The sequence below is a fragment of the Corapipo altera genome, unplaced genomic scaffold (genome assembly GCF_003945725.1).
Source record: "Corapipo altera isolate COAL_440 unplaced genomic scaffold, ASM394572v1 24b, whole genome shotgun sequence".
NCBI lineage: Eukaryota > Metazoa > Chordata > Aves > Passeriformes > Pipridae > Corapipo > Corapipo altera.
In genome coordinates, this window is record NW_020884888.1 from 13225767 (window position 1) to 13252737 (window position 26971).

At 35.7% G+C, this 26971-nt stretch overlaps 1 protein-coding gene across 4 annotated transcripts in view; it reads right to left on the reverse strand.

Annotated features, from left to right (window-relative positions):
• SEMA5A (semaphorin 5A) overlaps window positions 1-26971 on the reverse strand; it is a 329773-nt gene that overhangs the window by 261787 nt on the left and 41015 nt on the right. Inside the window, exon 1 of one of the 4 annotated variants that reach the window (XM_027643931.1) lies at window positions 3340-3377. The exons of the other annotated variants lie outside the window; for them this stretch is intronic. The gene's annotated coding sequence lies outside the window, so the exon portion shown is untranslated. Of the gene's footprint in view, window positions 1-3339; window positions 3378-26971 lie in introns of those variants that run through there. 4 annotated transcript variants of the gene reach the window in all.

Here is a 26971-nt window from a genome sequence, read left to right on the forward strand (position 1 = left end):
GAACAACAAAAACATAGGTAAGTTGTTTCCTGGAATTCTCAAACATTTTTCTGAATAGCAAGGTTAGTCAAATTAGACTTCAAATAGCATGGTAACTCTTCTGAAATTCCTTTTAAATATATCATCTGCCACATTTTGGAAGGCAAAGAGTTTTCTCCAACAGGCATGCAAAAACAAATTTCAAACATTAGTACCTCATCCTGCAGATGATAAGTTTTGAGTTCCCTCTTGGCTTTCCATGAAAAGAAATGCCATAACTTAGTTCTGCAAAACAGCTCGAAGAACCACTTCTATGTCATAGATTTTTAAACTGAACCAAAATGAGGAATGTATTTAAAATACAACAGAAATTTGCAACTCAGCGAAAACCATCCCTTAAGCCCATCCAGCATTTACTCTTACTAAACCATTTACTTTTCCTAAACTCTCACTAAAGTCCTAAGAAAACCTGGTCACTTTCAACTACAAAAAGGAGACACTATTTACAATTATTTCTATGTATGTCAGCATCCCTTTTTGTTGCAGTTTTTGCATTTCCTGGACCATCAATTTTAATACTAAGGAGCAGGTAAGCAAAAGAAAGTTGAAGTAAAGCCATCATCACATCAATGTGAAACACAAGAGACAACCATTTAATTGTACTTTATGATGTGTGCTTGGATAGGTAATGTGCACTGAAATAGAGAAAGAAATCTGTAGGAACTATTTCCAACATCATCTCCCATCACCCTTAAAATTCAAGTATTCTAACACACATACACATATGTATGTATATAAAATAGAGAGCTATAATAGAATTATGATAATGACCCAAACCACTACAAGTCTTAAAATATTTTATCATAAAACAGTGGGGAAAAAAATCAGTCACTAAAAAATTGTCTTAAGTCTTTCTTCCCTAGTGTCACATATAATTAGCTGAGAATTTATACCAAGAATCATGATTCAATTAAAAAATAAAAGGTTACAGTATACATTCAAATAAAAAACAACAGCAAAAGTCCCACACTAAGATTTTAGAGAACCTTACTTTTCTAAAATCCAGACATGAACACACTGTATCATTATTTCGGCTTCTACCATAGAAGGTGTCTCCAGAGACACTGCTTCATCCTTGCCTAGGATGCTACCAGGATACTGAAGTTCAGACTCTCAGATGCATTTCGAGTCAAGGAAAAAAGTCACCCCACAGGACAGTTACCTTCTGTTCCTGGACTGGGTAAACTGTAGTCCCTTCCTTGTGCAGAACTGAATACTATGGATCCTACAATTAATATTGCCATTAACAAACAGCACATCTTCAGAGAAGAGTGGAAAAATATGAAAGCAGCAGCCATGACTCAGAACAATCTGGAAACTGAAGATAAGATGGAAGGACAACAGAAACAACAATAACTAAAAAAAAGGGACAATGTTGAAGGTTTTAATCAGAACAGATAACAATTTCTGTAAATTGCAAGAAGAAAATGTTGCAAAAAGGGCCACAATCTCTGTGCAAAGCACAAAAAATACCTCCTCAAAAAAAACAAAATTAAGCCCACAGAAATGATAAAGTAACAGTAATCAGCTCATAGGATTAATCACGTCACCATCAAGATGTTTAAAGTAATCCATTCACAGTGTACCAGTCACAAATCACAATTTATTGAGATCTGATTACAAAAGCATTTGTGCCACCAAACCCATGAAAAAGCAATGGCCTAATGACAAGGACCACTGTGTACTCTGTGTTTGATCTACATAATTTTCCCAGTTAGTAGTCCTCAGACTGTAAATACAGTGCAAAAATGCTCTTCTGAACACAAGGAAAAATATCAGCAGTGACTCTTTTGCACTCTCTTATACAGAACACCTGATCACTAGTTGCAGCTCTCTCTGCTGCTAGATACACGATGATGGGACTGACTCTTCACCTCTGATGTGCCTAAAATGCGTTGCTTACATTCAGATGCTATTTAGAATAAACCTTGTTGTACTTCAGGAACCTTCATTTTAAAGCAGTTGCAACTCTTGGTATATTATTTAGAAGCTGTAAAAGAGGCTGCTCTTTTCCTGACAGGAACACAAGCTTTTCAAACTGGATTTTGAAAAAGCTAAACTCTCCAGCAAAATGGTTGGAAATAGCAATTGCTTATTAGTTTAAAACTTTTTCTAAACACTGGTCACAGTCATCAATAGTCCACCATTTCACCAGCAGAAGGGTACTCGAAGCAAACAAAACTTACTCCTTACTGAAAACTAAAACTGAAAAAAGAAAAAAAAATAGGGAAAACATTTAGCAAAAAGTACTGAAGCTTGTCTCCTCCTAAGCATATGAAGGACAATTAGGGACAGTTGGGTATCTAGAAATGCTCAGAACACATGTCCAAACACTCCTCCTTCTTCTCCTCTGTGCCAGACTTCCCATGGGTTGAGTGAGGTCTGAGGCACAAAAGGGTTAGAGGGAAGAAGAGAATCCGAAGCCAGAAACAAGTTCAAACTGACCCAGCTGTTATAACAAAGGCACACAAGCTCAATCATTTTTTATTCTAAAAAAACCACTGGTGTAAAGAGGTTTACAATTATCTTCATGCAGATTATATGAACAGAATTTCTTGCTTTCACTCCTTTCTTTTTTTCATACAACAATATGAAAGGTTTTTAAAAGCAATAGGAAGAGGTGCATAAAGGTGAATACTGATAAATCACAAAAACCCACAGTTGAATCCACACGGAAAACATTAAAAAGTTTACTTAAACATGCTTTGTAAAACAATTAGCATTTTATCTCATGGGACCCAGAGGAATGTAATTGCTGAAGGCACAATTGTCTAAAAGCACTAGTATTCTTTATATTTTCAAAATATTTTGTAACTTTTGGGGGTTTTTTAAGGGGTAACGATGTTCTTCTTTCAGAATGAAGCTGGAAGCAACTTCTTATCTCAGCAGCCACTTTTCTAAGCCACCATTTCCCCTTCCACCTCCACTCCCTTTCCTCAACAGGTGAGAAAAATATGCAACGTGCTTTTCACAAACAGGGGAGTCAAAGTCAATCGATATTTTAATGTGCTGGAGGTTTTTGCACATTAAGGCCAGGGATAGACACCAGGGTGAGCAACATGACATGGAGGCAATTCCCTCATGTCGAAATACACAAAGCAGCTGAAGCTGAAGACATTTTATCTAATGTAAACACATTTTGCAAAGCCTGGTCCTTCATATCCATCAGTGCCAAATATACTTGAGAGGTGAAACACGAAGTATATGCAATTATTGCGACATCCCCCACTAACTGTGAAAGCAGTTGTGTCCTGTTCTTATAGATTCAAATACGTGACTGTAAAACAAGCATTTTCCTACCACGTCATTTGCTCTAAGACACCATTTCCATCCCCTTTCTCAAATTTTCATCAGTGCTTGGAAAAAAAAAAAAAAAAATAGAAAAAAAAAATCTTTCAAGGTCCCAGGCCCACTTTCTCTTCTTCTGAAACCTAATGCCAATTTTACCTGTAACCTGCCTTTTAAACCAGCCACTGCTGCCAATTTATCATCAGGCCTTCCTCTCCCTCTCTCTTCAGAGAAGCTGCACGTCAGCATTTGCAAATCCCTTCACTGTCCTCCTATCCCTCCCTACTCTAATTTGCTGACGCCTTAAAAAAAAAAAAAATTGTAAGAGCACAGTTGTTTACAACACAAGACAGACTTGTTTCACTGTTTCTGGATACTCCCTTCAATTCATCATCCATTGTTTTGTTTTAAGGTGTAAACATTTTGCTTTGTTTCAGGTTTCCTCAATAGTTAATAGAACAGTTCTCATTACAACTCTTCATTATTAAACATCTCCCTTTTGTCCTCTACTTGAGGGTAAAAACGTGACAGTCATACGATAATTTCAAAAAAAATATTCAGTAATAAAATATCCTTCATTAAAATCTGCATACAATAATGAGCATACCTATGCAGAAAATAGTTTCCATGGATATATTTCAAAGAAGTTGACTGCAAGGTGAGCAGTCCAATACATTTAAGTGACCCAGCATAAGGGATATAGATCAGAAGGGAAACCACAGCAAAATGACTGACCTCAGTTACAATCACAAGTGTGAAACCCAGAAAATACTGGAAAAGAAATGCAATCCATTGTGTTAAAAGATATTATCTTCAAAGAGACACAGATAAAAAGGTTCACTTTTCATAAAAGCAAAACACCATAAATACATTGCTGGATTGTGGATGAAAAGTTGTATCAACTAAATAAAAATTAATTTGCACATGGCAAGAAAACACAAAAATAAAATTATTAGAATAAAATGAAGTAACATGGTTTTACACACTTGCCAGAGCCTATCTTCTTACATTAAAATTCCTAGTAAGTTAGTCCAAATCCTTAAAAAAGAAAAGCATCAACAAGAGATAAATTCTTCATATAAAGACCATAATTCCTTTTTCAATATAAGTCAAAAATCCCTTTAAGCAAGAAACAAGTCTTATTATTTCCTATTTATGCAATTTTTATTATACCACAATGATTAAAGAAAATCCCAACATCAATGAAGTGGTTTCATATTAATTAAGTACCCATTAAAGAGAAACTTCTTCACCCATATCTCAATGAAAAGCATTCTAAAACATCACAAAAGCATCACAAAGAAAATCAACTCTGTATTCAGTGCTAAGTATTTCAGTCCTTTCATTGATTTCAATAAGCTTGGTGAAATATTCTATTTAATGTAGTTGATTTATATTAGGAAAATAGCCAGTCATCCTATGGAACTGGAGACACAGTGATTAGTACAGTAGCCATGTACAATTAGAAATGACCAGTTATAATTCACAAATAAGCAATACCTCTCAGATAGGATGACCTCCTGTAAACCATAAACAATTAACTATTGTAGTTCAATAAACTAATAAATTATGTGTCTGGATGGGTCACAGAAGATCACCCTCAACAGAAGCTGAGGAGTACAGAGAGGATGAAACCTGTCTGCTGTGAAAGGAATGGCACCAGGGGAGACTGGACAAATGGCAGCTGCTCTGGATGCTCAGGTGTCCAGTTTTAACACCCAAGCAAAGCCAGGCACATCCAAAAGGACATGCCAGGAAGGCCACACAACACAACTCCTCTCTGTATCTTAAAGCAGAGAAACAAAACAATATTACAAGGCTTTATGATTTATAAGACTCTATTCAGGAAATAATTTTTTATATAAAAATATGGTTTGATAGCTCTGTACAATACCACACTTTTTTTGCTAAAGCAGAAAGAGAGGAACTGGATCTCTCTTCTTAAGAACTAAGTAAGCAATGTAAAAGTCTTCCTGGCTCGCCACTCATCTTCACTAGAATCCCTCTTATAACTGTTCCTATAGTGCTTTTTTTCCTGTATAAAACAATGTCTAGCCACTTACTGTATATGTGTTAAATATTCAAAACATATCTACACAAAACCTAACATTGAGAGCTTAAAAAAAAAAAATTAAAATAAAATAAATCAATTTAACTTATTTTAATAAGTGCTTGTTTCTGTCATTAAGCAATTAAAAAATAAAGTTACATATTTATTAGAAGAGTGTGTATGAGAATACAGCTCACAACATTTCCAGTTTCAATGTAATTTTTCTTTTTTAGACAGGAACTTCATGACTTACCATGTTTGAGCTTTTAAGCTAAGATAGAGCTGCAAAAATTCCCTGTGTATCTTCTAAGACAGTGTAACTATCTAGCATGAAAAGTAACAGATGGCTTGCTACTGTAAGTGTACAGCAGATGAAAACAAATGCCACATCAGGACAGTTTCTCTGTACAGTAACACAGCGGAGTTTTCAGTGTGATGGCTGCTTTAAAGGTTACGAAGAAGGTATTACTCAGTTATCTCTAACTTGCATTTCCTATGCATTGAACTTACCCAGCTTCAATAAAAAAAAGTGTTCTGCTCATCACTTATGCATCAGAAGCGTTTTTCTTTATAAAGCTGGCATTCTGTCAGCTTAGAGATTGCCTGCTAAACTGCCCATCTTGGCTTGCCTTATGAAAAACAGGAACAGGCATGTTTTTATGAGGCACACAGCCAAAAATGAGTAATGCCTAACAATTTATACAATTACAGAAAACACAACCTTGCTGAGATGCATATAATAAGAAAACTAAATTCATTTCTATTTCCATTTTTAAAAATTTCTCACCACAAATAGCTACATACCTACAGTATTTGATTTCATGAAACTAGGTCAGCATCCATTTATTTCTAATACTAAGAGCATTCCATTACTAACTCAAGGTAAATACATTGTACTCTCAATTACTTACATGTAGGCATTTTTTTAAAAAAATGCCAAAACGAACTGATAGTGGGAGCAAAAGGAAGTAAAGGTTGCTTAGCATTTATTATCACCATGCAACCAAGAGTACCCTCAGAAATTTTCTCCCCACAGTGAACCGTTTTTTAAAAAACAAGGCTTCACTATTTTTCCTTAACATTTAACACTAAACACTGAATATTTACTTAATACTTATAAAATGCAGAGCGCTAACTGCAGCGTTATCAACCACTAATATATTCCTCATTAAGTACCCATAACGGCATCAGCCTGTTAATACTACTACTTGCCAGTCAAAACAAACAGAAATTCCAGTTCTTCTAAGAGTAACCAGGGACTTGAGAAATGCAGAGTTGTAAAATAATACAAGCATCTTCAGAACACACATTTCAGTCTGCAATACCATATCACATCAACATAGCAAAACCCAGTTTCTAGAAACCCGTGCCCCTGTGGTGTGAGTAATACAAGAGAAGAAACTAGCCCTAAAAAAAGTCCATTTCCAAAGCCCACATAGAGTTTGTGAGAAAGACAATCATACAATCACTCTATATCATTTGCATTTCCAGCAATATGGATATAACAGCTCACTGACATTCAGTCATTTCCCATAATAACAAAAGTACATTTTCTTTTTTAGGGGTCAATGGGTTTTTTTCTCGATTCTGTACTTCAGCAAAACACATAGGATTTGGTACCTATTATGATGGCAGAAATTTAATCTCAGACAACATAGGTTTAACTTCAGACCGAATCTTCTTGAAGATAGGGAACTAATATTTATTTATAGTTGAAATTCGTCTGTGATGCACATGTAATGATCTTAATGGGCTTTGCATCAGTATTATCTAGAGTTATTGTTCTAGACTCACACAAAGAAATTATTCCAACATGACTGTCTTCGTTATTTCACAATACCTGCTTTTTCCCAGCATCATGCTTCTCCTTTTTTTATTATTTATTTATTTATAATGAGACTAGAGCTTATAAAACCATCATTGCTTGTTTTATTTTTCTCCAGCTTCATATGTTGAACAGATAGCAACTTTAGAAACCTAACAGGCTTCAGTTTTTTGCTTAAGTTCTAACTCCTTAGAGTCATAAGATTTCCATCATCTTGAATCTCCTGCTTCTCCAACATTTTGTACTTCTAAAACATTACAGCAGACTATAGACAAATATGGTTCACCTTGTGTTCACATCTACTGACATCACTGCAGTTCAACCATCATACATCCCATGTCTACACACACAGACGCACACAATGGACAAGAGGATACTCTTCTGAGTACACATACAGTACTTTCTGTCCCCTTAGTCTAGAAGAAATCAAGCCCTTATATATAGGGAAATATATATTCCCTATATATAAGTTCAAGTTGCTCAAAAATTCACTGTAAACATAAAATTTATCACTTTAGACTTCGCATTGAAAAGTAAAGATAAAAATCAAAGGACAAGAGATGATACTGGTTTCATTGTTTCTTATCTTCAAAGTTCTTTATTAAAGTCCATGTTTTTATGATAATCATCTTTACAGCATTATTCCCCTTGAGTCAACTGGTTTACTGCCATGAAGTTATTGCTTAACTACTTGAAAACACACAAGCTACAAGTCCATGTAATTGGACTCTACTATCTTACCCCTCCTCATAAAAGCAATCACCTCCTTTCTTCCAAACAGACATTTCAATAAAATAAGTAGGAAATACATTGCATATGGATGAGGAAGAAGCAAGTACAACTCAAAAGATGCATGTACAGATCATCAACCAGATGATGTTGAAGCTGAAAAGCAAGAAGCAAGGATGAAGAAGCAATTATAACAAGGTAGTAATAAACCATTTTCATTTGTCTCATGATTTCCAGATGACAAATTTGGGAAAGTGTCAAAGCATTAAGGATGTACTGACAATACCCTGTATTAGGCCTAAGTGTATTCAGCTGCATAGTCTCTCCTGAAGTCAGTGTCAGGAACAGTGTCAATAACAATGGAATAGGTTGCTCATTCCACACAGATAAGAAGGTTAAAAATCACCATCTCCAAAATCTTTTTTGTACTTTTAAAAAAAATACGTAATAGTTAACACATGTCAATAAAAAAAAACATGATGAGAATTACAAAAACTAAGTTGATCAGCCAATTATTTAATATAGATATTAATCTTTTCATGTTTTGCATTCTAGGAAGACGTTACTCATCAAAAATGTATGCAAACATATCATCACAGGAAAGAAAAAAAAAAGAAGAGTAAAAATACCACCAAACGGATATATTTGAAAAAACTTTCACATACTTAAAAAGAACACAGGAGAGTTACAAGCACCAGCTTAGCTTTTATATTTAGAATAGCGAGACCAGCAACTCACAGGAATGCACAAAGTTTGACGCAGTCTATGTTGAGATGCAATGCCTGGTAGGGTCACAGTTCAAGCAGGGACAGGACAGCAGAGCATATGCCAACACCTGAACTACTGCCAGTACTGAAATAGCAGTTATGATTAAATACCTCATCCACTTTTGACCAGAATAGAACTTAGCAACTAAACTGGTTTTAGAAGTTTAAGGAAAAATAATCACCTGTTTTAAAAAAGGCAATATTTTAAAACCATCTAACTCAAATTAGCATTGGAACTTTCAGATTAGATTTTACCTCTTAATTGGTAGGTATCTCTGGTCTTCTAATTCTTCTTTCAAATTTCCAAGTATTCATAAGTACAAAGGTTTTTAGTGGTCTTGATAGTTCCAGCAAAGATCCAGTCTCCAAAAAAGTCAATGCTGGCCTGGCATCAGAGCCAATCCAATCAATTTCTCTAAAAGCCCAGAGCACTAGAAAGTACACAGCTAACACACCAAATGGTTGTACTTGCAGATAGTTTGGGTCCAGCAGAATAACAGCAAAGGCATTTGCACATCACTGAACTAAGTTAATAGATTTGCGTTGCATTCAGCAGCACTCTAATCAGAAGAGGGTGCATACATGTACAGAACAAAACAAAGAAATCCAGAACTAACAAGAAGAAATCAGAGGGAAAGATTAAACATGAGATATGCCTTGCTTTTGTTAAAATGCAAGAGAAAAATTCAAGTACAGTTAACTGACACTATTATGCCTGTATATACGAGATACAGTCTCTCTTGTAGGGTCCTCAGCATCACAAGTTGCAACAACATTTGGGGGAAAAAGGAAGAAAAGGAAACTTTCCAGGTAAGCAGAGAGGCCCTCAACTTAGACAGTAACTAGAGCCTGGCACTCATTTACTTCATCATTTCCTCCAAATTAAGAATGAAGTATTAAAAGCTTTATGCAGCATATTCTTTGATATAGTCGGTAAGACAGTGAGTAGAGAAGTGCTGTGCCTACTGTCATATAAACTCGTACTTAAAAGGAGCATAAGGCAGATTTTTGCATTACTGCCATTTCACATGGGTGAAACAAATCAGCTTCCAAGAACTAAAGGATTACTCTTTAAAAGGTAAATCAGTAGCATAAATGTGATTTGTCAGATATTGAGAGGTGAATAAGGGTGAGCCCTGTTCCCATTTTATCAGAAAAAAAATAAACAACATAACAAAACATACACTAAGTCGTCCTACCTGGACTGTCTCACAGTAGCAGCTAGGAGGTCATGGCCAAGTGTCAGCTGATCAAGTACAGTTGAAAGATCAACTGTGTGATGGACCCAATGGTTCTGTGGCAAGTCAGTGGCCACAGGAAGGAAATCCTCACTTTCTGTTTAAGTTCCAGTTCTGGCTCATAGAAGTGCTACACAGAAGCAAGTGAAGTGTCCAGAACAGATATTACTAGAATTTAGATATAGCTATAAAAACCTCAATTTAAAGTATTGGAAAAAAAATCCAGTGCAGAATAATATATTGGATTTATGAACCTTCTCTTCCTGCACAAACAAGCTGCTAATAATATTAGAACTATCTGGTTGCAATATTATTTGGGAAAAAAAAATCCTGCTGTGTGTTTAATGGTGGTCAATAAACACCATAGAGTAAAAATATAAATAATATAATAAAATCTACATGCCCAACTTTTTCTCTGTAACAATAAATATGTTTCTTATTCCTAAAAATGTAAGCCCACATGTTAGACAAAACAGAGATTTAAATCCTTAACAACTGCATTACCACATACAAAGATCACAGATCATGGTGTTTACTGGGCAAACATAGACAGGCACCATGCTATTTTCCATTGTTTGAATTCAAGGCTTTTGGATTCATAAGTCTCAGTGGTATTGCTGCTATGACTAATTCATCATGTCAAGTAGTTTATTCTCATTATTTGTTTCAAGAAAGTTCCCACTATCTTCTTTAGAAGAAGCAAGTTGCAACAAAGTTTTGTTTTGTTCTTTTGTTCGATTATGGATTTTTTCTATTCTAGGTGCCAGCTGGCCAGAACTTAGCACAGATGCTGAATATTTTGTTGCTCTTCAGGAGAGATATGTCCCTTCAGACAATAGCCTCAATGTGCAGGCACAGCAATGCAAATCTTGATACACACTCCTGTCCTCTACAAGCTTGGTCCACAATCCAACTCCTCATGATAATAAAGTCTGTTCTGTGAGGAGTTGAGAATAATTTCTATACATGGAGATCTGATATATTTAACTAAATGATTATCTATCTTACTCCTGTACATTAGTGATGGTTTACTGTCTTTTCCAGAATTAACCAGACATAAAGAAACAGGATTCAAACTTGATTTTCAAGACCTTTAGTGCCTTGCATAGGTCAGAGCCTATTTCATCTTTTTTTTCTGGGTACTTTCTCAGAACCATTCCACACTATGCTACAGCACTTCTTTGCACGCTTTGTTCATGTATGGAAATACTATTTATCACCATGAAATCATATAATGCTCAAATTCCTACTCTTTTTTCTCAGCAAAGGTGCTAAATAAATTCATTATGCTTGTCGGCTTTTGAATCCCACTTATGCCAAATGGTTCTCAAAAAATATTTCCTCCTTTTTGTTTCCCCTATCCAAAATGCACTTCATAACCAATTTTATGAACAGAATTAAATACTTCTTCAGGCAAAAAAAAAACAACCAGAACAAGCTCAAATTTTCAGTGCTCTTTTACAATCAACACCATTTTACCAAATGAACAAATACAATGAGCTACAAGTCAGCAAAAAAGTCATCATAGCAATTTACCACTGATTTGAAAAATATTAATAGCCTCAGGCGAATCAGACATTAACTCTTACTGATTTGGAGGGTGATATAGCATTAATAATTCAATAAAAAACACTTTGAGTAATAAAAGCTTAGGGTTATTTATTTAACCAATTAGATCATTTTTGGCAACATCCCTGCTTTTGAATAAACCATGCATGTTCTTCAATTAATCATGAGAATTGAAAACTACAAATCTGCAGTCTCTACCTTCCAGTCAAAGAGATACATTGCTTAAGAAGCCCAAAAGATTGAGAGAGAAAATAAGAATAATTTACATTCTCAGTGGACAAAAGAGAGCTGGCACTAGAAGACGTGCTAATTAGCAAAGCTTGGCTACTGGTGCTTAACGATCTATTCCTCATGCACCACTTTCCCAATCCACTGAGAGACAGGTACAAATTGCACCTATAAAAAGTTATAATCCATTAGCATGCATAGGAGGTGCATCTTGTTACCACTAATGTTCAACAGTCCCTTCTAATCTATGAGAGGGGCAGAAAGATGCAAATGTTTAACTAGAACACTATACTGAATTACCATGCATGTCATTTATTAACAGCTTTATTTTATTCAGAAACTTCAGTGTGACAAACCATTACCACACTGGCAGTCAAAGTCAAGGGGGTTTTTTGAATGCTTCAGTTTTGGTCTTTCTCTCTACAGGGAATCAGTACAGGTCTCATGGTCCACATAAATACTTCTGCTAAAAATTCTAAATTCCTTACAATACAGTCCAATTCAAAATCTCTGTTTTGAGTCTCTTCTTCAGCAAGTTAAACAAGTGAAACCCCATGGAGTGCACCCTCAACTGGAGTTACAAGTTGAATGCTCAATTTCCTCATTTCTTTATTGAAATGCATTCAGATTGGCTCTGCTTATTCAGACAAAAGCCAAAATTAGACATTACAAATCAAACAATCTGCTTCTCTCTGATAACTGAAATGGCATTATCAAATGGATGAACGGGAAAAAGAAAAGATGGCCCTCACTTCCACAACTCATAATGAAGTTGTGTTCCTATAATTAAGTCTTTTGATATTTAAACTGGGATTTCATGTAAAAAACCCAGAAGATTATGTTTATTTACTTTTCATGTTAGCCATCCCAGCAGTAATGCTTCACATTTTGGAAAACAATCTTTACAATGATTATTTTTAAGGGAAGAATTCGCTTCCATTAAAAAGACCAAGACCTGTCAAACTCACTTTTGAGAGAAATCAATGAATGCTAAAGCAACATAGATCCTATATATAGACCTGAAAATATAACAGTAGACAGAAACCAAAGAAAACAACCAAAACAACAAAAACCCCCAAAGATATCTACATCCTCTCCCTCCAAATTTTTCCAGAGTAAACTAAAAATTCCACCTCAAAACTATTTAATTTTATTTTAATCCAGTAAGATTCCTAATTCCAGTGCAGAAGATGGAGCGTTAAATTCATTTTTAATTGTCAATACTTCATTTCTCTGTAGTGTTTTGGGATTTGGAGGGATTAGGGTTGGTTTTTTGGTTCTTTTTAAGTAAACATTAAGTGTTTAACACTGTGTCACCTTCTAAACCAGCATTTTTGAGAAGGTATGCTTATACCACATCCATATCTAATCACCTATCCACACATCCCAGTTTTCTGAGGGGAAACTTTTGAGCAACTAGTATATTAAAAACACCTAAACTTCTAGTTATTTACTTCTACATGCAGAGGGAAACAGGTTTAGTGAAAGAAATGCTTTCCCAGTTTAATGAACATCTCATTTTTTGTTAAGTCATCTTCCTATTTAAAATTAATCTGCTTGTTTCATTAACTATCTAATCAGCCCTCAGTTTAAAATTCTGGTATTAAGTCAGGTCAGTAACAGTTATGGGCTTTGACTGTTGTTTCGGGTTTTTTTTAATTAATTCACTGTGCAAGAAGAGTCAAGAAATGCTTCAAATCTCAAATGTATAAAGAAAGGACTGGACTTGGTACTGTATGAAGTTGCATAGTAATTCCTAGCATCTCAGAACAAGATACTCATACTTACTCCACACCCAAAGTTTCTCTTCTCTAATACGGATTTTAGAAGATACAGGGTAGAAGTGAGACTTCTGAGAAAGGAGTTTGAAAACAATCATCAACTGATTTGTATCAATAAACCCACATATTTGCACTTTGACAACCCTGATATGTCAGCAAAGGGCTGAAATGTAGCAAACATTTAACAAGTCACAGCAATAATATTCCTATTTTTGCTTATTATTCAGGCATCTAAAAAGTATGTGATATAGGTCCAGTACAAACCCCTGATCACAACAGATGACAATATCTTTAAACTAAGAGAAAAAGCAAAACACATAAAAAGGTGAAGAGGTGAATAGCACCACAGTGACAATATAATCGTATAGTCGCAAAGCACATGGGTGTTTTAGGGGACACCTTTGGCTTTTTTAAAGTGTTCTCCTCAACTCTCTTGAAGAAGACAATGTGGTACTGCTTCCAGAACTGATCTTCAGCATCTGTTCTGCTAAATGATAATGATACATTCTGTCCTACTGTTTCTCGATGCCCAAACTAAGTGTGCCTACCTCCTGAGAATAAATGACTAAAGCTTTCAAGCCACCAACACCATGTGCCAACCAGAAGTTTCCTCCTTTCAATTTCCAAACAACTCACCTCCCTTCTCACTCCTATTTCTTTCCCAGTTGCTCCTCACCACTCAATACTTCCTATTCTGCAGGGATCCTATTACTATATGTCCTATGCATCTGCAGTGGAACAGGCACACAAGTGTTTTTTCCTCCTCTCCTTTAACCATGTTAATAGAAGGGAAACAGTGAAATATATAATAATAATGATTAATTGTAGTAGTACTAATTAATATGGATATGACACTAGATTTGGAGACATTCCTTTTTCTTGTTAGCAGACCAGAAAAAATTATTTCAAACAATCATTAACTGTCCGTGGAGGAAATAAACCTTCAAGAACAAAATCACTTTTAACTGAAGAAACTGAAGAAGCTTTCACCCCAGAATTCTGACAGAATCGGCCTGTGCTGTCAGTGGTGTGACAGTAAAATGTTTTAACAACCAATCTATCAAGACAAACAAAAATACCTGAGTGGGAAAAAAGTTGAGTGGAAAACAAAAAACAACACCACCTATCTTAAGCAGGAGGGAAAAAAGTGAAGCAGTCCATCATCAGAAGCAGTCAGGCACTCAGAGAGTTACTTTCTTTCAAGATGGAAGATGCTTAAACACTAGAAGTGGAATAGAAACCTAGGAAGGACAAGTGCAAATAAACGAAAATCAGTCAAATGTGCACGTGTAGGACATTTAAAGGAAAATTCATTCCTTGCCTTAGAGAAAAGAAGGCGGGAGACTTTTCAGTATGGAGTAGAATTTGTATGTATTTTCTATAAAACCTTGCAGTAGTCATATACATAAAGATACTTTTTAAATAGCTATTAGATGCAAATTATATTCTGAATATGAATATTTCTTTCAGATTTCTACAAAAATTGCATAGTGTAAAACTTCACAACAGCGAACAGCAGTTTACAGCACTTGCACAGTAGCTATAGCATGTCCTGCATTGCACTCATCATTTAGCATTCCATATATTCACAATACCTTTAACCTTGAAAGGCACCTCAAGAAGCCCTACTTCAATAATCTGCTCAAAGTAGAGACAGCAATGAATTTAGACAAGGCTGCTCAGGGCTTTATCCAACAAGGTCTTGCCAGACTCCAAGCATGGAGATCTTGCAGTGTCTCTAGGAAACTGATTTCAGTGCTTACTCATCTTAATAGGAATTTTTCCCCCTCCAGAACTGGAAGCTCCATGCTTCAGTTTAGGACTTAACTCTCATTTTTTTACCATGTATGTTTTACTAGGCCTCTTCACACCATCTCTTCTGCGGGCTGAACAAGCTCAACTCTCTCAGTCTCTTCCCTACATTACGTGCTCCAGTCCCCTGACTATCCTGCTGGCTGTCCACTGGATTCACTCAAGTTTATCAACATTCTTTTACTAGGAGAGCCAAAATTTGACATAGTATTCCACACATGGAATACTAGTACGTGTGAAAGAATAGGGAATAATCACTCCACCTGCTGGCTGTACTCCCATTGATGGAACACAGAACACTGTTAGCCTTCAGGACAGTCAGGACGCACAGCTGGTTCACGTTTAGGCTTCTGTCAACCCAGTCCCAGATCAATTACCTCAAAAAGGAGTCATCTTCATTGCATCATGATTTTTATCCTCACAGTGATATCTATCTATACATGCATCCAGATATTCCCAGATGCAAAACTATCACTCTGAGCTACACTATAAACTTCTTGATGAAAAATATTTCACGCACAGGAAAAAAAAAAAAGGCCAGCTAAGAGAACAAAGGACACATTCAATTTAGAAAGAGTTATTTGAATACAAAAGCTAACCAAAACACAAAGATATGGTAAAAACTTTACACAGATCAACAGGCACCCAGAAACTGTCTTACAGTACTAGGTCCTTATCAACTAAGAATTGGCAAAACCAGTTATCATATTATCACTTTCTGTGACTGTAGTACTTGGTAGTTCCAATCAGAGGTTGATCTTTCAGTTGCATAAGTATTTTCAAATTTATTTTTAAATAATCATTCACAAGTGTCCCTAAATTTTAAAATTTTTCACAAAACTTCTGGTGAGTTGTGTGTGCATTAATCATTAAGCAGTTCCAATTTCTACCTCTCCACTTGCATTGGACAAGCTTCTGGAGGAGCTTTGTTTTCCCACTTCAAAATGCAGCAATTTCATTATCTCAAAGAATGTCAAAGCATGCGGACATCTGAACAAGTTATTAACAATTTAACAAACATACTAACACATTTTGAAGCCTAATGGATTAAAAAAATGTGATGGACTAAATTTTTTCAGGATATCCAAGTAATTTCTTACTTCAATTAATCCAATATTTTTAAATAATCAGTTTAAATCAATAAATAAAATATTTTTCTTCATTTTAGTATCCTACAGTTCACTGGAACATAACAAGCATGAATTAATCACAAACAGAATAAAAATTACCCACATGAATGCTGAAATAATTCCCTGTGCTTACAATTTGTATTATAATGTTTTTGATAGCAAGTGCATTAGCTTCCAGTCTCAAGGCTAAATATTTAAACTTGCAAAGATTGAATTTCATACCCCTGAAAAATTAACTTGACAAACACAGACAGCTTTCACAGTAAATTTTCACACTGACCAATAAACTTCAAACAAATCACAATCTTGGTCTCAAAAGTGTTGACATAAAAAAATATATCAGATTGCAAATACTGTTTTTTAAAAAATATGTACTTTTTTCTGTTATTTTTCTTAAAGTAGAGTCTAACCATTTAAACATAGAGCATTCTTCAAGTACATTGAAAACAAATAATTTTCAGAGGTCTGTATTCAGAACTACTACTCCACAATTTCAACACCTGTATATAATTTTATACGAAATAAGAATAGTAATTCTTACTCTGGCACCATGAGCCAGTGCTGAAAGATAAAAACAACCTAGCCAACAGGCAAAGAAAGAAAAGCATTGACACTACAGCTTTATGCTCTTCTTCCAAAACTGAACCCACTCCAAAGCAGATCTCAATTGAGCTTCTGTTCATGTTACTGACAATCTGGATTAATGGACATAGAAAGAAGAAAAGCATCTATATGGGTGCCTGTGCATAATTCACACTGCAACCACGAGGAAATATTTGCATGTCCTTTTGATTAAAACGCAACGAGAACTTTGCATTCTGTTCTAAAATAATTACTTGCTTGTAACAGAGTAACACATCATAGTGACAAGTGGGATATGCTTTCAGGTCAAACACACGCAAACAAAAGACTGTCTACACAAGCACACAGCCCAATAGTGACAAGCATTCTTTGAAGTCCTACTCCGGCATTATCTCTGCAAGAAAATTAGGATCAACCCTTTTAACTGCATTTCTGAAGACTTCTGTCTTCTAGAAGGCTTATGTAGAAATTCAGAATCAGAATTTAGTGGGGAAACGCTGCTTCTGTACTTCCAATATGTTCCACAACGTGCCTTCACAGCAACCTGAAGAGATCTGCCAACAGCACAGTAACTGCCTCAGCCAGGCAAGGTGGTGCCCCATGGCTGGGAGTGGGAGGTGTTGGAGGACATGGATGAAGCACTACCCCATCAGTGACAGGGCCTGTGCATCTTGACACCTGCACATGTACCTGGGTGCAGATGTCAAGATGTTGGTAGTGGCAAGGGCACAGCCAGTTCCAGTGGCTCCAGCGGCCACAGCACAGGGTACAGCTCAGCCCCTCAGCCACGGGCAGGCGGGTGAGAGCACCTGGGAAAGCCTGGGTAAGGGAGGGCAAAATGCTGCCTGGCAGTCAGGGCTGAGGGAGGGGAACCGGGTGAGAAACAGCCCTGCCAAGCCCTGAGGGGACAGCAGGAGGAGGGCCTTGGCAGGGGGAGTCATCCCTGGAGACTCCAGGAGCAGCTGAGTGGGCATCTGGCAGCCAGTCATGGTCAACTGACCATACATCCATGGTAAAGACCCCTAGACCAGCTGAAACCAATGCTGAAAACACACAACACACTCAAATGTTGCTGTTTACTCTCATTTTATCATCCACAAGATACTCAAGGGCAGTCACACAGGTTCAACATCAAATTATCAAACGAGGACATAATTTTGGGTTTCTGTGTTGATTTAAACCCTAAAAGTTTTGGCAAATGATGCTGCAAATAGGGTTGGTTTTAAAGGACACACCCAAATTTTACACACTTAAATAAAAATTAAAATTCCTTGTTCTTTTTAGAAATGGTGTGGCTATAACAGTATAAAAACAGGTCAGAGACTCGAGCTCACATATAACATCTGCAACTATATTAAACTCATTAGATCTCAAACAAATAAGCCCTTTTTTTGCAGCCCACCTTTCATATTTTCCAAAGTACATTTTATTGAAAAGTAGACTGCTGGTTTGTTTTTGTTTTGGTTTTTTTAAATAGCAACCCAATTTTTTTCTTCTTCCCCTCCCTACTTCTTTTGAAGAGCTCATAGTCTACCACTAGCAAAATCCAGCATGCAGTATCACAAATACCACCAATTTCAAATGAAATAAGGCTTTGATTTCAAGAAAAGATTTCTTTCATCTGTATTATAAGCACTTGTGCCCTCCAACAAATCAGCTCTACCAAAAGGATTCCCAGCCAAACTCATAAGCAATTGCTACAAGGCTCCTAGAATCCTTCTTGAGTGACCCAGTATGATAGTACTTGGCTGCCAAAAATATTTCAGGAATTGTTAACATGCTGTTGAATCTCTTCAGTGCAGAAACATCTGTTGCCTGGTATAGGACGGGAGGAGAGTGGAAATGCTGAGATCCACTAAACACTTCTGACACAAGAGGATAAGCAAAATTTCCTCCACCTGACAGAACAGTTTACTCCTATTTGTATCTCAGGCCAGGCATTTCAAGTGGCACTACCTTTTAAGCTAATTTGACTTCAACTAGCCTGATCCGTCAGTATCTAACAAAATAACAGTTTATGTTTTTCTCTGCTAAGTATTTGCATTAGTAAAAGAGACTTCACCGAGAAATGTATTGAGTAACTGACAATGTAGTTTGAAAAATGTTACACTCTTATTTACAAATACAACTATCTCAGCAAAAAACTCAATCATCTGCAACAAGTGGGTGTTGGCAGAATAACGGTAGAGTTATAAAATAAGCACTCTAATAAATAGATATTTATTAACTTTAGTAGTAAAATAGACAAGATTTTTAAGGCATTAATTTAATTTTTATTTAATATATTGTTTTCCTTTAATATATTTTACACTGGGAATCAAAAAATATTTTATTGCATACTATTTAAAAGCTTACTAAAACTTGTCAGCACTTGAGCTAAAGTTATTTACTAATTAGAAACTTTTGAACCGTTTCCTTAGAATCCATTAGGATAATGTTAACAGTTTACTACTTTAAACAAAATGTCTAAAAAGTTACTATGTTACTTATATTTAACTAAAATTTGTTTTTTCAGGAAGCTGAGAGGGGCAGTTAAGCAGGTTAGGGGTGAGCAAACCAGGACAACTGCTACAGAGAAAACCGATTTCATTCCCCCATCGCTCCACCTTCCTCCCAAGCTTAGGTCCAAATGACCGCGTTAAGACTTAAATTTAATTGAGTAAAATAAAAGAGTTCACCACAACCATGCAATTATCATATCAGAATATTCACGCTACATTTGAATATTCTAATATGTATTCATAGGAAAGTTTATACGAATTAGTTTTGTATCAGTTTCAGTATTCTGGAATATTAAAGAGGGTTCCACTGCTAAAACAGATGTAGTAGAGGAATGGGAATGCAGTTATTAAACATTTTGAACATATTTGCCTTTTATTTTCCTTTTCACTTAGTAATTTGTTCCTGAATGCTTTTTGAGACAACTGTTTATATAAAAAAAGAAAAAAATTTGTTTACACATATTAAGAAACATAGTGACTCTATAAAAACTGTGTTCCTACTATTCTCTAAGTCCTAATTTCTCATGAATTTATGCTTGGTCTCATTGGTAATTTTAAGCACCAAGACAACAACTTGAATGCTACCAGGTCTTTCATCATGGCCCACATATTAGCCACTGTATTTTGTTTTAAGAGTTTCTACGGAGAAACTGTAGGATTTCCTCTAGGAAAGATACCAACCTTTGAAAATACTATTCTACTATTGTCCAAATTTTAAAAACAATAACAAATATTTCAATTAAACTATGCAAACTTAGAGCTTCACTCATAAAAACCTCTATGTTTCAGGGTACTTTAGAAGCAGCAGTCTTCTCTATGTAAGGATACAAAATCAAAAGTTCATAAATGTACTTAAAAGTTTACTTTTAAGAATAATCTCAGTCTTATGCAGTTTTTTTCCCCTAGAAATCTTAGGTATCACAGCAAGTCATACAAAAGTAAAATGTCACTGATCAACAGTCACTGACTGAAAGTACAGAGTATTGACACTGAAGCACAGAAATGCTTTTTCCCCTCTACAAATTTACACCACTGTGTTCTGTGCCTCAAACTTTCTTTGCCCTGGGAGAGGGTATTTGACAGATGAAAAGGTTAATATCTATTACTCTTACAAAACATGACTAAAAGGCCTATAATTTGCATTTCATAGACAACCTCTTCAGGGATTTGTCTACTCTCCATTATCAACATCTCTCAATCTTTAATAGAGAAAGTCAGAATTTGGATTCCATACTCATCTGAGGCAATATGAGCTGACAAAGTTAAATTTTGTGAAGTAAAAACTCTGAGAACTTGGGAATTGCCTTAAAAAGGAATATACCCGCTTTGTCTTCCACTGGAAGTATCAATAAATAAAATATCACTTATTCCAGGAAGGTTGACAACACAATTCAGTAAGGACTATAAGTGAAGATTGCATTTATCACACCAGCTTAATGTCTTTTATTGCAGAACAGTGTAATATTTCATAACAAGAATTATAATATTCAGGTCAGTTTAGCTGCTCAAGGTTGCGCATTTGGGACAGTCATCTAGTTGTGTTTTAATAGAAATCACTAAAGGTTCAAAAACATCGTTAGTGTAAGCTAGCCTAAAAGTAAAAAAAAAAAAAAAAAAACCCAGAATTTTTGAAGCAATAATTTTTATGAAAATTTTCACAACAACAGCTGGGCTTCTATTTAAGTGAAATTTTTTAAAAAATGCATTTATATTGCTAGTTATATGAGTTAGTTATATTTAGGATAAATAAAAAAGTTCATGCATTTCAAGCTATGAAGTTACAATGCCTACAGTGCAGCTGTCTGTACAGGATCATTTGCTGGCTGTGGCCAGGGATTCTGGCACTGGAGTGTTACTATTCATCTTGGCAGACTAGCATAAGCAGAGACTGTCAACAGGACGAGTGGGAGTTTGGAGGTATAAAGGCTATAGAAGATGGCATCTATCTTTAGGAGGTAGTTAGTTTAATTATCTATGAAGTTATTGATCTTCAGTTAGGAAGCAGCTGAGCAACCGTTTTAAAGAACGCCAGAAGCAGCCAGCTTGTGATTAAAAGAACATTCATGCCCTTAAAGGAAACTGGAAAGCAAAAAATACTCTGGCAATTGGAAAATGCACATTAAGTAGAATAGAAACAGAAACTTAAAATATTCACATCTGTGTGTGCCAAGGCAATGGTGGATTTTTTTTCATACAAGAAATTCCACATGACTTCAAGTACAAATTTTTAGAAATATTTTCCTAGTTCTCTCATTAAATTTTCTCAAAAAGAGTAATGTTGAAAAATGTTCTTGTTTCTACAGATAAGTATTAGGAAACTACAAGTTTCTGGTCAAATGATTTTCGCATGAGCTACAGAGTGGGCACACAACTACTTTGTGCACCAGGAAAAGAATAAATGTTTATGTTCAGTGAAATAACAGTAGTTTAGACCCAAAAATGTCGCCCAAAAGTTTAACCTCCTTCTATTAAAAAAATTTTTTATAATTTTTTTTACAGTGAACTCTGACCAGTGACTCACTTCTTTTAGTTATATTTGTACCTTCAACACCTATGACCCTGGGTATAGTAAGGTTATTCTGAACTCCTGTTAACAACACCTTTCCAGTCTCTTTATGTGAACATACACAATTAACAAACAGTAGACAAATTGCTTCAGTTTGAATTATAAATCAAATGCTGCTATTCTTCATTCCCTAAATACCCATAAATTGAGCTGTAAAGGACTCAAAATTCACAAGCCAAATGTAAGATGTAGGGTAAACAAAGTTTCTTACCTGCAACATGCTATGGCCAAAGTCTCACTAACATAGCAAAAGGCTACACATTTATCCTCTTCAAACAGGGCAGGGCTTGTTAACACAAGGAAATGCCCGCACAGTTCTGCAGCTACTGTTATTGTGGAACTTCTCGTAAATAGATCAGAAAAAAAAAAAACAGGCCTTTCACATATGCTGCTGCTGCAAACCATTTGCCAGTGGAAACCCCTGGTCAACGTGGTTAGGGCAGCATTGCACTGAGGTTTCTTTTCAGAGTTAATCCATACTGCAGAAATACCAATTTAGCTTTACATTGGTTAGTATAGGTATCAACAGCAGTGCAGGCATGAATCTGATCATGTCCCTACAACTCTAAACTAGGGGTGAAGTTCAAGTCACCAATGTTTCCATCCTATCAGTCCGTGAAACAGATATACGAAAACTACCCTGGGAACATCTGTGTGTACGTCAGTCACGCTTCCCTGCTACAGCATAGTCCTATCCACAACTTGGTAGTTACAGAAGTAGCATTTGCCAACTCAGCATGACTCACTATTACTGAACTACTACTAAAACTGTTACCAAGAACAATCTTTACAATTATTTTCATTTTATTAATGTGTGTTTAACCATCAGTGCTCAAATATTATGATTAGTGGGTCCCTTCCAACTCAGAATACTCTGTGAGTCTGTGAAAATTAGAGAGGACATAAAAATTAAACACATTAGACAGAATAATTTATTACATAAAGGAACTACATCACAAGTCCTGAGACAGTAGCAACACAACTGAAGCCAAGTTTGAATACTTGGCTCCTCTCTGAACATTTGTCTTAATTATTTTTCTTTTTGGAAAACTCATATTTTTATTCCTTGATGCACAAACCTTCTAGACACACTTTGAAAGCTCAAACAGACTTTTGAGTTAATGACTAATAGCAAATAATAAATATGCATGCAGAAGAAAACTATAACCTTTATACTAGAAGGGTCATTTTGGTTATTTCTAAATTATCAATCTTTTTCTGTTTCATTAAAAAGCTTTGAGAAAGTCTTGAGCTCAACCTTTTCTACTTTTTAGCCCTATAATTCAGGGCCAATGTACATATTACTGCTTTGAACATAATATGACATAATTTTCACTTGGGGGTATTTTGCACATTTGGAGGGTTAAAATACCTTCTCTGTGAAGAACAAACCTTCATAAACTTCCTTGTTCAAGTACACACTTCTAGATATGCCAGATTCAACATGTTAATCAGCCATTCTCCAATCAAGTATCCAATCAACAAAATATTACCTCAATGCACTATTATACTGTCACATTAATATTCTCCACATCTACTATTTTTTTAAATATTTCACTATTATTTATAATTTTTCCCTTGAAGTCCTCAAAATCAGATTCCTTTTGTGCTAAAGGGCAATTTTTGACACATGGTGTTACAAAAGAATCAATGAAAATGACTTTTATATAAAAAGATTTGGGGAGTTGAAAACTTTTCTTTTACCCTGTTTTCCCTCAAAAATCACTCTATTCATCTCAATGTGCTTTTATTTTACAAAAACAGTGTCAAAAACTAGAAAACTTATATTAGAAAATGTCTAAATGAAGTCCTATTTTGACTATCCAGTTGCAGAATGATTACTTAAATACTGCCTTTTTCTTTGTAGGATAAAAACATGAAAGTAAATGGTTAAGCAAGTATGAAGAAAAACACCCAGAGTTATTGTATTCTAGTAAAAGATAACTGATATTGGTTCCTGAGAGAGTGAAATGACTGGGTGGTTAGCCCAGCATTTCATAACCAAGACTTCTCTCAAATCAGGTGTTAATAGTTAATTTAGGTTTCTTATTTTGTGAATATACAAATGCCGATTGTATGATGCAATTGAGAGTTCAGTTTCACCTCAGATGAGTTTCAAAAAACCCACAACTTATCTATGAAACTCAGAAATCCACAATAATTTGAACTGAATGTTTCCAGTAGAAAACTATTTTCTTTAAAGTCAGTTTGACAAACAATTCCTGGATGTCCTAAAAAAAGGCAAACTATACTTTTCTCTTCATTCTGTGTATATTGCATAAGATGCTTTCAGATGGCTACAAAAGTCCCTTGCTCAGTAGTGAGCTCCATGCTAATCATAACACGAGAGTGTACAGAACACAGCAGTCTAAAACAACAGATGTAAACGTCTTATGCAGCACAAACCAGAAAGTCATTATAAAAACAAACTGATAGGCATCACAATCAAGGAAAAAGCACCTAAGAAATTACTGTAGTCAAGTCCCCTTCTTGAACCTCCTTGCCATCTACTCTGGAGTCATTTACCAGTTGGATACAACCTGCAGATGTGACAAGCCCTTGCACTGGCACGGTAAAGAGGGGTCAGGATTTGGGTAGAAGCACAGTGGTCCCTCTCTTTATTCTTCCAGACAGCACTACACCCAGCCAGGCAACAGGGACACAAACATGAAACATTCTGAACTCGTTCATCGCCCACACCCAGAGAAGTCTGAAGAAGACTTTATGAGAAAAACAGCTGGACTGTCAAGGACAGTTTGCTCCTAAAATAAACCCTATTTTAAGCTCTCATCTAACTACTACCTATGCCTCTTTTCATTGTCCATTTCTAAAAAAAAAGCTGGTCAGTTTAAGAACAACTTTACTTAGGACCTTAAAGGCAAGAAGTAGCAACAGTTCATCTTGGCAAGCCTCAGTTACTGAAGTTTATGGTACACAGGAGGGTAGGGCCAAGAAGCACTGCACTTGAATGAAGTTAAATTTGTCGATTTGTCAAAATGAAAACTGGTAAACAGGTATTTCTTGGTTTTAGAACACTATTATCAGCTATATATAGACGCCAGTGGCTTTCACATGAATGGATTACACTTGCCACAGAGCTACCAAAAAAAAAAAATCAGAAATACTTTTTTCACCATCAAAAGTACAATAAATGCACACAGAATAAAAATTGCTAAGTGTTTTTCACCTGTAGGCACCTTTGTATTTTACTTTTTTAAGCTCTCGTGGATGTCAGGAGGTCACAAAAACTTCCAGACTGTCAGTACAAGAAGGTCTGTTAAATTTCAGCTCAGTGAATGTACAGACAACCAAAATACAACTTACCATAGAGTATTCTCGTTCTGTGCCTGAATTCTTACTGGGAAAAAGGAGTTACCAGGCAAATAAAAAAGGTACAGTATAGCATACCGCACACAAAATGACTATGGGTCAGATCTACATTATGAGTACCTTACCAGCACAGGAAGCTTACCCCTTTCATTTAAGAGGCAACTACATTGGCAAAGGTACCACGGAAGGGACGGAGTTGGCAGGGACCTCTGGAGGTCATCTGGTCTAACCCCCTCCTCAAGATGGGCCACTTAGAGCAGGCTGCCCATGACAACATCCAAGCAGCTTCTGAGTATCTCCAAGGATGGAGACTCCACAGCCTTGCCTGGGACATTATACTCTGTGTCACACTCAGTATTAATACAGCAAAGCTGTTTTACAAACCACAGAAAGCCAAAGATTTTAGGTTCCATTTTAATCCTCTGAAGGCTTTTCCTAGCAAAAATGTATTGGTAACAGTGCACACCTTCCTATTTCCTGCACAACTATATCACTCCTAGGGTACATAGAGGTCATGCAGATATATAAAGCTGATATTAAACATCAATCTGTTTTATCATTTGTGATGCATCCCATCAAATAATGAAATTGGCACCAAGCCTGATCTGCCCTACCAGTCACAAAGACCATGAGTGGAAATAACCAATAGCATCCTATCCATCTGCTCAACACTGGTAACTATCACATTAATTTAGTCTGGAATAGGTAGGAACGGGTTCCCAGTAATAAATCTGTGATTACACTAGACTATTCTGAGACAAGATATTAGTCTCAGCACAGAGTGTTCCTATCCAGCTCAGGTAGGATTATACAGAAGATCACTGAAATGAAAAAGTAGCACCCTGTTATTTTTCATTTGCAGGGGTAGCAACTATCTTTTAGGTGAAAGTTTCCCAGACAGCTATTGCATGATGCTATTTTTCTAGTACCTGCTGGTCTACCCTTATTTTATACAATATGTATTACGTGGAGGCATAAGAGACCATTACAAAGAGACATAATGAGACCATTAAGGGATGGTAAAGAAATTGGTTATGTCATGATAATTTGAACAGTACAACTTAGAAGGATATAAATCAGAAAAATAGTATGATGTCTTTATAATTAATAGGAATTAATCAGAATTATTAAGAAAAGAACACAAAATTTTGCAGCATTTCTTCGTGAAAAAGACTATTTCAAAAGTTACATTTTGTCTCCACAGAAACACACAAGAATAGCTAAATTAAGCTATTAAAAATATTTCAGATATGTGTTCTTAGCAAGAAGTTACATGGATCACAATTTGATCCGTGACAGATTGAGATTATTTTTTACAAAACAAGAACACTGGGTTCTCACCAATTGACTATACTGGGCTGCAGTTCTGAGGATCAGCAGAACTAATAAAGACAACAGCTATATTAAAATATGAAAAATATTTTAAAGGATATTATTTCATCACAACAAGACTAGCTATATGGCTTAAAGGACATTTTACTTCTCAATAGATCTAGGGAGAAAACTAACAGCAAACCAAAACCAAACGGCCTTAAA